The sequence below is a fragment of the Nomascus leucogenys genome, chromosome 9, assembly GCF_006542625.1.
Source record: "Nomascus leucogenys isolate Asia chromosome 9, Asia_NLE_v1, whole genome shotgun sequence".
Taxonomy (NCBI): domain Eukaryota; kingdom Metazoa; phylum Chordata; class Mammalia; order Primates; family Hylobatidae; genus Nomascus; species Nomascus leucogenys.
Genome location: NC_044389.1, coordinates 4,880,810 through 4,889,989, shown reverse-complemented (window position 1 = coordinate 4,889,989; position 9,180 = coordinate 4,880,810).

Sequence of the window (9,180 nt, the reverse complement as noted above, 5' to 3'; positions counted from 1 at the left end):
TGACTAGTAGCTTCATTCTGTGAGCTTACAGTCAGATCTATGGAAAGAATGGGGGATTCAATGTGTGGCCTCAGCCTCCCAGGTTCCATAGTTTGACCACAGCCAAATGCATGCAAATGATGTCAGAAATGAAGTTGGCATTTGGGGCCTGGATGGCCTATTTCCTCTTCTTCCCTTACCCCTCTCAGATACATTATTGCTTTTTCCATAAAAATCTCTGAAGTCTCCTGCATTGAGGGCTGGTTTAATCCCAGAGTGGAGACATCCCACATTCCTCTGCTCACAGACATGCAGGCCACACATTTGTGAGAAACTCCTCTATTCTTTATTCATGTTCAAGCACATCCCAAGAGACTCTAGATGGAAGAGGTTATCTCTCACTCCAGAAGAGATGGTGGCCACCTCTGAGCTTGTTTCCAGCTCCCGTTGACAGCTTAGAAGAGGAAGAACAGGCACGGGCTGCTCCTTTGTTATGTGTAATGATTCTCTCTATGGCTTTGGTAGGTGACTGGAAGGGCCTCACACAGAGTATTAGGCCCTTTGTGGCATAGCCAGACCTCTTGCACAAAGAACCAGAGAAACAGAAGTCCTCAAATATATAACCAGGAAGGGATGGTGACAAAATAAGAACGGGAAAAAAAAACAGACACTGAAAAAAGTAAGTTTTCTGGCCTAATAACACCAAGTTCTCCAATACAATTCACTTGATTGGTGGAATGAAACTTTACCCTTTCTCTAAGCACCTAGACGTGTGGTGGGCAATTGCATGGGGTTCTCAGTATTTCTTCCCTCTGTTCAGACATAAATATATCAGAGAGGAGGTTCCCTAGAAGAATGGAAGGTAGCATTCAGGATCATGTGCAGTTCATATTCTGCTGAGCCAGAAAAAAAAAATTAGACTCATTAGAAAAGAGAATACACTTGCCTACCTCACAGTTTTGTCTTTTGTTGTACCAGTATGAAAGTGATTTTTAAATCAAAGTAAATTACAAAGGAAGAGAATGACTTCTCCCCAATGTTATCTTTGCACACTCAACACATGGGTGGACATTTCATCCTATTTGACATTTTGAAAATTCTGTACAATATAATAGAACATCAAGATCAGCTATAAATATCTCCATAGTCCTGGAATAAAATCATTCAGAGCTCCAAATGCCATTGGCTTCGAAAGAGCAAACTACCCAGCAATTTTATCTGGAAGCCTGATGTTAGTGCTCCCCCAGTTTATCTTGCACAGAAAGCTGTGCATTGCCAGTCATGGGTGTCAAGCTTGAACAAGATGGTCCTGGAGCATGGGAGGAAAAGACTGGAAAAGACTGACTGTCCAGACCTGTGAGGGAAATTGACATGGGAAAGGTCAGCCTTAAAGCAATAAGGTAGGATCCACAAAGGAACTGAACATTTAAATCACAGCCTTGTGTATTAATTATCAAGATGACATCCTTGGACAGGGGTCATCATTCTGCGAGGCACTGTGCTAGCCTGGGAGGCTTCTGAAGGCAAAGAAAGAAATTAACTTCTGGCTGGGTGCGGTGGCTCACACCTGTAATCTCAGCATTTGGGAGACTGGGGCAAATCACTTGAGGTCAGGAGTTCAAAGCCAGCCTGGCCAACATGGTGAAACCCCGTTTCTACAAAAATTAACTGGGCACGGTGTTGCATGCCTATAGTCCCAGCTACTTGGGAGGCTGACGTGGGAAAATCGCTTGAATCTAGGAGGCAGAGGTTGTAGTGAGCTGAGATCACACCACTGTACTCCAGCCTGGGTGACAGAGCCAGATCTGGTCTCTCTGAAACACAACAAAAACAACAACAGAAAGCAAAACAAAAAACAAAACAAAAAAAAAAAAAAAAAGAAGAAGAAGAAAGGAAAAAAAAGAAAAGAAAGCAACTTCTACGAAGTTTGAGCCATTTGGCAAGACTTCAACTTTTCCTTTTCCTTCAATTCTCATGACAATTTTATGAGGTTCCTTGGGAGGATTCTTAACATATCTTCACATGAATAGACTTACTGAAATGACAGATGTTCTCCATTCTCTTTGGATGTGTTTGGATGTTCATAGGAGGGAAGCTGTTTTCTTGAATGTTCACCTGTTTTTGCTCTCCATTTGAGGTCTTTGCTTACCAAACACCAGTTGCATTTCCTCACAAACCAGTTGCAATTATAATTAGATAATTTAATAGAGTAGTAATGAATGTATCAATGAAATAGAGTGAAAAATAAAGAAGGCTGTCGTTTCTATGAAAACGAAATTGAGTAATCTGGAAGGACTCATTTTAAAGGCGAGTCACTAAAATTTAAAAAAAAACAAACCGTAGTCAAATTAGCCATGATCTAGACAACTATAAAAGAACAGATGTGGGGATAATGGAAGTGGGAATAAAGGTCTAGGAGAATTCTGTGCTTAAACTTATTTCAGTCCATTTAAAAACAAGAAGAAAAATAAGAAATCTTTGGCAATTCATCAAGGATATTGACTTTGAAAACATAAAAAAGGAAGGACTCTAACCAGTGGGCCACATTTCAAGAGAAGTCCTTAATCTTGCATGGAAGTATTGGATAATACATACATTTTATGTGCTTAAGAAAGGATTTCGAGTGTAATACATACTATTGCTTGTTCCCACTTGAACTGGTTTTTTGATTAACTAACCAACTAGTGGCCCTGCTTGTGTCAGACATGAGGGCTTCCACTGAAATCTAAGCTCCATTTTACATGTGAGGAAACTGAGAATCAGAAAGGGTATGTGATTTCTCCAAAGGCTATAGCTGGGTAATGGCAGAGCTAAGAATTGAAATTTCGCTGTATCTAAAGTGGATTTGGTTATAATTCTATGTTTACACTTCTTAAGCTCCTTATATTCTTTACTTTTGATCTCACTCTGCACTTCAGTCCTCCTCTGAATCAGCTCAGAACCTCACAGGCCTCTTAAACTGTGTGTGAGTTCAGATGGGCTTCAATTGAGTGCCTTGGGAAACATCAGCACCCAGTGCCTCAGTTGATGCTCTCCCCTGTGTTCTGTCCAAGCTGTTGGTCCTAGAGTCTACCATTTTGCCCAGCCTATCCAGGCTGACTTCTTTGGACAGGTTTACTTAGCCCTTATTGGACCTCCATCAACTCCTGCTCTGTGGCTGAAAGACTAATTATGCCTCCCCGTCAAATCTGGCCTGGCATTCAGGAACCTCTTCCTAAATCTGGTGTACCTGTCATTTCATCTCATCTAGATGGTTTCTTGTAAACATGGGCTCTGGTTCCATGAGGGTCATGTTTTCCTGTGGCTTGGTGAGAAACCAAAGTAGATATTTTCTCATTTTCTTTTAATTTTAACATTATGCTTTTAATGTGAGTTTTCAAGATAATGTTTCCATCTCAAATATTCTAGTAGCCTCCATATTAATTTTGTATGTTACTAGACCCTTGGCAGAGCTTTCCAAAGCCATGTACAGACAAGGTGATCAGCTGCTTCTAAATCCATTTCTTTACTCCCTTCTTGACCTCTTTGGCCTTTTTCACTTTCCATTTGGGTTCAGGCAAAAATCTTCCTTTGAGACCCCCAAATCATAGGCCAGTGATCACAATACTGAACCAATTCTTCCTCCTTGCTGTAGCTCACATAGATTAAATAGATCTTCATCTATTTCCATGCCAAGTTTCCTAGCTACGGAAAAGGAAAACTTATGTTCCCAGGAATATTTCCTTAGATTCATTGAGTGTATGCTAACATTTATTGAACCTATACCATGCCTAGTCTTCTACAAAATCCTTTACATGTATTGTCTTATTCTTAAATTAGCCTTAAAAATGTACTGCCATTATTCCAATTTTAAAGATAATAAAGCAGAGAGGTTACATGATCTGTCCTAGCTTGTGCAGTTAGGAAGCAGTGGCATCAGAATTTATAGGAAGTTTGTCTGATCATAGATGTCTGGACATAATAACTTCTACTTCTCACCTGATGCTGTCTGTCATGGAAGACCACGGGACATTTCATATAAGGGGACATAATGCACTCACTTTCAGGTCCCTTAGCCAAAATCGGTACTAATAAATAAAGACAGAGGAAACTAGGTGGAAAAGGGTGATAGAGCCTCTGGTCCAGTGTTGTGGGGAGCTGATACAAGGACTCAGGTTGCTTGATTAAGGCAGTAGCCCTTTAGCATAAGGGTGACTGCTTGGTTTTGCTTCTTGCTGCAAAGATATTCTGTGTCCCTGCACTTATGGGAGGGGAGATGGGAAGAAGCAACTTGCAGTTTTTTTTTTATCAGACAGTGATGTGTGAATAGACCATTAGTTGTAATTTGCAATCCAACTTCATCAATACTATAGGTCATGGAAACTCTAAGAACTTTGTGAGTGGTTGGCTGCTTTTGTTAATTTCCAGTGCTATTATGAGCTTTTTGTCTTTTCCTTTGTTTTGTAAAACACTTTCATAAGATGCTGAGAAAGATGATGTTGGGAATGCTGGACTATGATGCTCTTTTTAGCAGAAAGACTACTACTCTCCTCTGCTCTGTTATGATGGTTATTCTCAATAAACCTGTTATCAGCTTCCAACTCTCAACTCCATTTGTTTCAATAACATTGAATGACTATCTCAGAAATCCTAATCTTACGTTCTTATTTGTACCACTATCTAAACCACAACTACCCATGATGCCCTCAACTATCAAACTCCCCCAAATCCCCTCTCAAAGATTATTGACCATTTAACCATCCCTCTTTGAAAGCACCTTGGAAAACATAGAGCACAACACGATATTATTTGGTTTAGTTATGGTTATACTTATGAGCCTTTTCCACCTTTCTCACAACTCACTCAGCAAATCTCTAGCTGTATCTATTCATTCATTTAACAAATACTTATTGAACACCATTATGAAGCATTGTTAAGAAGATAGAACATTAAAAACAGCCATGTCCCAGCTTTCATGGAGAGTGACATCCCATGAGATGAGACAAATGTTTACAAAGTCAATCAATAAATGTATGATAGATGGTGATAAACAATCCAGGGAAAAATAAGACCTCATAAGAGGAATGTGGTTTTTAGGTAGGGTAGCCAGAGAAATCCACTGAGAGGAAATGACATCTGAGTTATATGAGGCCAAGCCATGATGCTATCTGGGAGGGAAAAGACACACAGACAGAGAATGTTAAAGAAACAACATGCGCAGACCCCTGGGGCAGGAGGGTCCTTGTTGTGTTTTACGGCTAACAAGGGCACAACTGGAGCGGAAAAGACAAGACCAATCACTTTATGACCATCTCTTTCTATTGTTCCTGGGTCTGTGATGATCTGCATTTGGGAGAAGGTATACAACACAGCAGACTTGACTCTTGAGATGTTGGTGCTTTTCAGTCATTCTTTGACGATAACCTATGCCGGACAATCCTGCTGTATCATCTCCACCAGCTCCTGATCTCACTCCTCTTGACAGCACTTCTGAAATTTCCCACCCTTCCACCACCCACCTGTTTACTCTCCTGTCTCTTGCTGACTTCATCACTGTGGTCCATTTTCCAAAGAGACATAATCAAATTGTCTCAAAATAACTAACAATTCTTTAAATATCACCACTTAATCCAACTCATATTTCAATTCTGACCTCCTGCTTACCACCTGACTCTGAACTCACAGCTTAAACTTGCTGCTTACATTTCCTGACTACTAATTCCTTGTGACCTGATTTCTGCTTCTACTACTAAATTTCCAACATTCATGCTTCCCCTACTTTGTCCCCAGTGTAACTCATAATCTTTTCTGACCAGATTTAATAATCTCTTCCAGCTGCTCATTCTCCTGACACTACCTGCTGATTTTGACAGTATTGGCCACCCCAATCCTGGGAGGTTGAACAATGAACTTTGTAAATGAACTGATCATGTAAAATCCAAAATTTACTCCCAGAGCCACTGTGAGGACTGTGGCAATTTCCTTGAACTGCCCATGCCTCAGTTTCCTCATTTATAAGTAGGAGTAAGAATATTATCTGTTTCCTATGATTGTTATGAGTATTAAATAATCCTTAAGAAGAGGTTAGTAAAGCACAACGCCATGCACACATTCAATAAAATGTTGGTTCTTATTATTTTAAGAGTATGGAGACCCTTCTCATGTCTTGACTTCTGACATAATGCATTCCCTTTGTTCTTTTCAAATTTTCACCTCATTCTTTGCTTATGTCCATTCAAACTGAAAAGTTACTGTGTGTTAATACAAGGTGGAGGACTTGGAGATACAAAACTGAGTAAGAGATGAACCTTTTCCTTAAGGAACCCACAGCCTAGGAGCCTTTTAATCACCCTTTCATTCTTTATCCAAGGACTCCATAGTCGCTCCATAAACCTTGAGCTCTTTGATCTTTCTTTCTTGGTTTTGACTCATCAGAAAACCTTCCATTCACAAAGGTAAACTCTTTTACTTTGTTCTAGTCACCCCTAAATTCATACCTTCAGGCTTAACCTATGCCCTGTGAAGTCCAGCCTTCCCATTGGACAATTCTGCTGTGAATACCACTATCTTTGTCTGCAGTTGCCTAAGTCCCGGCCCATGTGCTCTTCAAGGAGCAGGAGAGTTCTCTCTCAACCTTCATTCTATTGATGGAGACTCAGAGACCCCTCCTGAATGCAGCTGTTCAGCACGTAGGTCCCAGGTCTGGCTCCGGCTCCGGCTTTGGGGTCTATGATAAACAATCTTCAAGGAGTTCACTTCAATCATGAACACAGGTTGCCTCTGGCTCTTAGGAGTTAGCATATCATCATAGTTGTGGCTTCTGGAGCATTACATCCCAGCTCAGATAAAGCTAGTGTATAATTCTGCAACAGTAGTAAGGAGAAGTTGGATTCTATATCGGTTACCTTCTACTGTGTAACAAACCACCCCAAAATGTAGTAGTTTAAATCCATAATTATTTGTGATTCCTCATGGAGCTATAGATTGGCTGGGCTTTTCTAATCTGTAGTAGCTTGGCTTGGGCTGGATGGTCTAGGAGGGTCTCATTCATTGATGGCTCAATATCATTTGGACCCCAAAGATGACAAAGTTCTCCACTGACAGATATTGACCAATATGGCAGGCAGGCTTAGAATATCATAAAGCAGGCAGGTTCAGGGCAGGTACTACATGGCTGCTACAGGTTGCACATCTTCCCCCAGAGAAGGTGACACTTTTAATAGCAGGAGTTATGTGGCCCTATTTAAGGGAAAGAAAACATCAAGAGCCTTCAGCAACAAACTCCACTCTCTATTCAATATCACCCTCAAGATTTCCCTTCAAAGGCATTCAGAACTTTCATGGTCCAGATGCTCCCTGGATTTTTCAGTGAGTCAGGACAATATTCTTTTCTCCCTCATGCTTCCTAAAATGGGCCTTTTGGTTTCAAGCAATACTTCCCACCTACAGCCTACTAATGGCTACAGTGGTGGCATTTTCAGGCTCCATGTCAAGACCATGTGACTGATCCAGGCAGATCTTCTTGTCTGCCAGTCACCTATTTTGTGAAGGTGTAAATCCATCTCTTCTGAAAATGCTATTTAATGATAATATTAGTATTTCTGTTTTTAATTTTTCCCTTTAAATTCACTTGATTTTCACATCTTAATATCTGTTTTCCCAGCTACTCCAATTTACCCAAGTTTCAAACAATGATAATAATTAACCAGTAAACTTTTATTGAGTGCTTGGTATCTTCTGGGCATAATGTGAAGGCTTGTAGAGGACTATTTTAATTAATCCTCAAAATAATGCTCATATAGGCAGGATTCGCTCATTTACCTGGGAGAAAACTGAGTTTCAGAGATTTGCTCAAAATCATGCAGGCCAGTCAGTCCTAGGACATGAGAGAAGATGGAAGGGATAGTTGCCCAGCAGCCAAAAACAAGCAAACAAACAACACTTCTAATTCCCATGTCCCATGTTATATGCAGCATAACTTCCCCATTCTGCCTCTGGAACCAGGAAGATCTCAGTCAAAACCTAAATGTAGGCCACAGAAGGACTACTCAGTGACCTGTATTTCAGGCTCTTTATCAATCCAAACTCACAGCTGACTGTCCCCTAGGACTCCAGGTGTATCACAGTTGCACTCAGTTCAACCCAGGGGAAAAATCATAATGGAGCAGCATTTTCAGTTTCTCTAAAGAATAATTTTGAGTATATTCTCAAACAATGGAATGTCAGGGGGTTATTCGTTCATTTTGGAGAGAGCATTAATAAGCAGCTAAAGCAGGAATTTATAATGGATGGCACAGCTGAACCCTAATATTTCACTACCCCCACATCGTCATGACACAGCTATACAGAACAGTGTGAAATCATGAGAAATAATGAGTTGTCTGTGAAAATGTTGTAGGCTGAAACCCTAACGAGCTCTTTAGGCTGAAAAGCTTAAGTATTTCTATTTCTATAGTGGGAGCTTATACAAATAAACTTCTGTATGTAAGTGTAATATAAAATCAGAAAATGGTAACAGGAAAATTAGGTGAAACTTTCTCTTCCATGCATAGTCCTGAGTTGCTATTCCCACAACCAAACCCTCGTCCCATATCCCAGAATGAAGAAATAATTTTGGCCCATTTCTAAGAGTATTTGCTTCTATTGATTCCATTTCAAGTGACCCCTAGATTTTCATTAAAATATTCTGGAACACAGGAGATGTTTTCATTTGGCATATATCTGAGTTTGTAAGAAAAATAGGGCCAGATGAGGTGGCTCACAACTGTAATCCCAGCACTTTGGGAGGCCAACGGAGGCGGATCTTGATGTCAGGAGCTCAAGTCCAGCCTGGCCAACATGGTGAAACCCTGTCTCTATTAAAAATACACACACACAAAATTAGCCAGTATGGTGGTGTGTGCCTGTAATTCCAGCTACTCGGGAGGCTGAGGCAGGAGAATTGCTTGAACCTGGGAGGTGGAGGTTGCAGTGAGCTGGGATTGTGCCACTGCACTCCAGCCCGGGTGACAGATTGAGACTCTGTCTCAAAAAAATAAAAATAAAAATAAAAATAAAGCTTCTCTTCTGTTAAGTTGTTATATTTTGTGCCTGTTTGTCATGGCAGTTTAGCCTACCGTATCTAACACAGAGGGGAATAACATGGTTTGGTAGGATGGTGCACTGGATCAGTCACAATAGCCCAGAAAGTCCTTCCACCACTGGATCCTGCCACATACCATG